Here is a 5,479-nt window from a genome sequence, read left to right on the forward strand (position 1 = left end):
AGATTCATCCTGGAGAGGGTTAAACTGGACTACTCCTTGGAGGCAAGGATTCTGGGGCTTCGTCTGACATACTTTGGACATGTTGTCAGGAGGGACAGGTCCTTGGAGAGGGACATCATGCTTGGGAGGGTGGAGGGACAGCACAGGGGTAATTGGGATGTGTGTGTCAGAGGCAGTCAGATTGGCACAGGATAGAGCAGGGTTTAGGGCTGTTGTACATAGGGTCACTATGAGTTGCAAGCAACTCGACAGCACAGAACAACAACAACCACCACCACCAACAAATTTAAGAGAAGTGCTTTCTCTGGTTCCCATGCCACCCAACAGCAACTTTCTAAGCAAGAACAGCAAAAACAACCCCACTTGACTATATGTAGTATATATGAAGTCTGAAGTACTCAACATCAAAGTAAAAATTACCCATTCAATTTCATCTCTTTCTCTTTCAAACATCCAAGATGGAAACAAAACAAAAGGTCACACACTGCCTAATAAGTACAGCACTAGCATATCCCCTATGAGACACCTCTAAATCAGCCAAGTATGCAGAGAAGCAAACAGTGCACTCAGGACAGGGTCATTCTCCCTTCAGCTGGATTCTGCTGGATAACACTTCCTTTCTTTTGTTCATCTTCCTAGTTAGGTTGAGAGATCAACTCTCTTTCACTTAGAGATATACAGACTAAAGTACAATAAGACTTTTAACTAAAGCTTATCACAGCTAAACAATTTACAAGAGATTTTTTACTACTATTATAGAAAAAAAAATTTAACCCTGGATGTCATTTCTTCCATTCCAAGAAAGAGAATGAAGGGGAATGAAGGATGGGTACCCGAGACGTTAGACAGATCACTCCCTTCATCTGTCTCAGTTTACTTATATATAAAGTAAGGGAGTAAGTCTAAACCAATCCCAAACATCTTCCCTACCCCTAAACCTATCTCAAGCATCTTTCCTACCTATTCTTGCCCCATAGGCCATCAGGGCTCCTTTAACCTAACATAGATTTCTAAATATTCCACATATTTATAAAACGTGAGCTATAGTAAAAAAAATATTTAGGGAAGAGGGCATAGTGTTACAAATTAAAATAGAAGAAAATATAAAGGACCATGTTATACTGCCAAGGCTGGACATAAAAAATGTATGGCAGCATCATCTGAATACATATTACTTAAAAGAACAAAAGGGAACCTTTATATCCCCATGACAGCTGAAGTAAATAATTGATGTAATGCTCCAGGATAAGAGAGCAGATGTAGAAACTCTGGTTTGTTCAGTTAAACAAAGCTGACTAGAACACCATCCAGGACCTGAGACCTAAAACTATCTTAAAAGGATAGATATTCCTGAGGAAACACACCCTTATCCCCCTGGCCTCAAAATAAAGTTTATTCTACTTAGTCAAGCAGCTTCATTCAAATTCAGTAAATATTTACTTGATAATGTAACAAATGATACATAAATACTTCCACATATATTTGTGCATTTAATTTTCCCAATACACTGGTGTTACAAATGAGGCATCTAATATGCAAAGGGACATGAATGAGAACTTAATCTTCTGACCCCCAAGTTCAATGTATTTTGTGCATCATCACCATTACAATCTCTTTACTCTGTACTATCCCTTATGCATACATTGTCCATGCATACACTGTCACAACAACCTTGTGAGGTAGATTTCCCGTGATGTGACCTCCACCTACCTTTGGAGTTTGAAAGTGAATGCCACTGATTCGTTATCTAACATTTATATCTATTCTTCTTCTCCCTAAAAGATCCCAGATTCTTATCCAGTACTTCATCCAATAAATAAACAGACAGATATAGACTAAAATTTAAGGAAGTGTACAGTAGTTTCAGGGGCTGGAAAGTGTAAATTTTGTAGGGCAGGCTAGTAGGCAAGAAATCCGTATGTTGGTGGTGATGGTGGTGATGATTGCCTTCGAGTTGAGCACGACTCATAGCAACCCTATGAACAAAAGACCTGAAAAACTACTGACATTTATCAAAGTTTACAGAGTTTCGGAAGTATGTTGTTTAGGAAGTGTACGCCACTCCTACCTCCAAACCTGTCATAGTATGTTATTGTTTTTATGTGCCATTGGTTGCCTGCAATGTATGGCAACCCTATGTACAGCAGCCCTGACCCATTCCTTGTTCTGAGTCAGTCTCACTAATTCTGACACACCAACCCCGATGGTCCCAGTTATCAATCCATCTCATCTGGGGTCTTACTCTCCTGCTCTGTCCTTCCACACTTCCAAGCATGATGTCCTTCTCCAAGGACCAAATTCTTCTGGCCACATGCCCAAAATAAGTGAGGTGGAGCTTCAAAATCCTAGCCTCTAAAGAGAGACTTGGTTTCACCCTCACCAAGACAGACCTATTTATTTTCTTGGCAGTCCATTCAAGACTCTCCTCCAGGACCACAACTCAAAAGGCATCTATTCTTCTTCTGTTATCCTTAGTCACTGTCCAACTCTCTGAAGCATAACAAGTAATTGAGAAGACCATGGCCTGGATTAGGCACACTTTTGTCTCTAGACTGACACTGCTGCTCTTAAACATTCTGGGGAAGTCCATGACAGCAGACTTCCCCAAAGCAATTCATCTTTTGAATTCCTGGCTGCTGGTACCAAGAGTGTTGACTGTGAAGCCAAGTAAGCTGAAATAATCTTGTTGAAGAGTATTTAAAAATAGCTGGAACAGCAAATTGGCAGAGAACTGCCAGAAATTCAAACTAGATTTAGAAGAGGCCACGGAATAAGGGGTATCAATGCTGATGTCAGATGGATCTTGGAAAGCAAAAGAATACCAGAAAGTTGTTTACCTGTGCTTTATTAATTATGCAAAGACATTTAACTGTGTAGATCATAACAAACTATGGTTAACATTGGGAAGAATGGGTATCTAAGAACACTTAATTGTTCTCATATGAAATCTGTACATAAACCAAGAAACAGTTGTGAAAACAGAACAAGGGAGCACTGCAAGATTTAAAATCAGGGAAAGAGTGTGCCAGCATTGTAGCTGTTCTCCACTTATTCAATCGCTATCAGAGAGTTGGACAATGACTAGGGATGATAGAAGGAGAATTGATGCCTTTGAGCTGTGGTGCTGGACAAGAGTATTGAATATACCATGGACTGCTAAGAGAATAAACAGGTTCATCCTGGAGAGGGTTAAACTAGGCTGCTCCTTGGAGGCAAGGATTCTGAAGCTTGGTCTGACATACTTTGGACATGCTGCAAGGAGGAACCAGTTGTTGGAGAAGGACATCATGCTTGGGAAGGTGGAGGACAGCACAGGAGAGGAAGACCCTCGAAGAGATGGATTGATTCAGTGACTGGAGTAATGGGGGTGGATGTGTCAGAGACAGAAAGATTGGCACAGGACAGAGCAGAGTTCAGAACCGTTATCCACAGGGTTGCTGTTGAGTCGTAGGTGACTCGACGGCACAAAACAAAAACAACAACATGCTAAGGACATCTTTCAAGAAGTTAGACTAGAAAGGAACATGGCATAAGTATTGCAGGAAGACTCATCCATAACTTGTGTTTTTCGGATGACACAAACTTGCTTGCAGAAAATGAAGATGACTTGAGGCACTTACTAAAGAATATAAAAGGCCACAGCCTTCAATATGGATTACCTCTCAAATTAAAGAAAACAAAAATCCTCACCACTGGACAACAGACAATGTCATAATAGACAGAGAAGAGATGGAAGTTGTCAATTACTTAGTTTTACTGGATTCACAATCAACATCCATGGTAACAGCAGTCATGAAATACAAAGACCTGTTGCATTGAGAAAAACTGCTGTCAAGGACCTCTCCAAAGTGCAAAGGAGTAATGATGTTAGTTTAAAGACTAAGATGTACCTGATCTAAGCCTTGGTATTTTTAATTTCTTCCTCTGCATCTAAAAGTTGGAAAATGAAGAAGGATAACTGAATAAGAGTCAATGGAAGAGACTGCCCATCTTACTCCCTCAGAGAGGCTGTTGGACTTGAATGCCTTACGTTTGGGTTGGCAGCACAATTACTTACCCACTACACTACCAGAGCTCCCTTACAAAATGAATAGGTATGAGGAAAGGAGAAAACCCTGATGCTTACTTTTCCTGACTTTAAATCATGCAGTATTCCTTTGTTCTGTTGGAATTACTGCTTCTTGGTTTATGCACAGGTTTCCAAATGATCACAACTACCATTTCAAGATTACCATTCTCCTTGATATTACCCATACTCTATTAAAAATGATCCATACAGTCAAACACCTTCACATGGTTAATAAAACATCTTTCTGGAATTTTACTAATAAGCATCTTTCTGGTATTCTCTGCTTGTAGTTAAGATCTATCTGACATCAGTAATGATACTTTTTGCTCCATGGTCTTCTGAACCTAGCTTGAATTTCTAGACGTTTCCTGTCAGTGTAGAGTTCCAGCCATTTTTTAATAATTTTAAGAAGTCTGAGATGTAGTGACAGCATTGGCAAGAAAGTAAAGACCCAAGAATAGATACAATACCAATTAAGATGTTGGAGCAAACAGATGCAACTCTGAACATGCTTACTAGTTTATGCAAGAAATCAGGAGGCAGTTACTTGCCAGCCAACTGAATGAGAGTCTTATTTGTTCAGATTCCAAAAACGGCAACCCAACAAAGTGTGAAAATTATCAGCCAATATCATTAATATTATGTAAGTAAACTTTTGCTGAAGATTATTTTTAAATGGAACTAAATTAGGAAAAAGAAATGTAAAACACAGGACATTCCTCTTTCTTGAACAAGTTGTGCCAGTGGCACCATAATTCTAGATCTAGCAGTTATGGCACCAGATTCTTTTTCTGCAGGTTCTAAATTAACAGTCAAAGCAACAGCATCCTTGGGTGCTTAGTTATGGAGTATAGTTTGAGGAGATTGTTCCTGGAAGTTCAGCCTGTCTTCAACCTTCCCAAAGTTTATCTCTCTGACACCCGTTCACGAGTCTTTTCCTTAAACTCTCTAGACTATTTCTTGCTTCTGTTCACAAGAACTTTGACCAACAAACTGTACTATATTAAAGATAATATATGCTACTCACAATAATACTCCCAAAAAGGAATGCTAGTGGCATAGTATGTTACAATACTAACCAAAGGCCCATGGCAGTTCGAATTCATCAGCTGCTCCAAGGCAGAAAGATAGGCAATCAACTATTGTCAAGGTTTACAGTCTCAGAAACCTGATAGTGAAGAGAGCCTCAGATAGGCAAGGGAGTAGAGAGGAAGCTCCCACTCACTTGCTTTAAGTGTGGATTTGAAGGACAACATGGCCAAGGGCAGCCCACATCAGGTCCTCGTGGCTGACAGGACTGACAGGCCCCAGCTCCCAGTTGGAAACAAAGGAGGACGCTTCAACGATTTAGATCCTCCCAGAAGAGACATGGGTGAGCATTAACATTACTGGTAAGTATATTCATTTTCT

Source organism: Elephantulus edwardii, unplaced genomic scaffold (assembly GCF_000299155.1).
Source record: "Elephantulus edwardii isolate Elephantulus edwardi_28Jun2011 unplaced genomic scaffold, EleEdw1.0 scaffold00025, whole genome shotgun sequence".
NCBI lineage: Eukaryota > Metazoa > Chordata > Mammalia > Macroscelidea > Macroscelididae > Elephantulus > Elephantulus edwardii.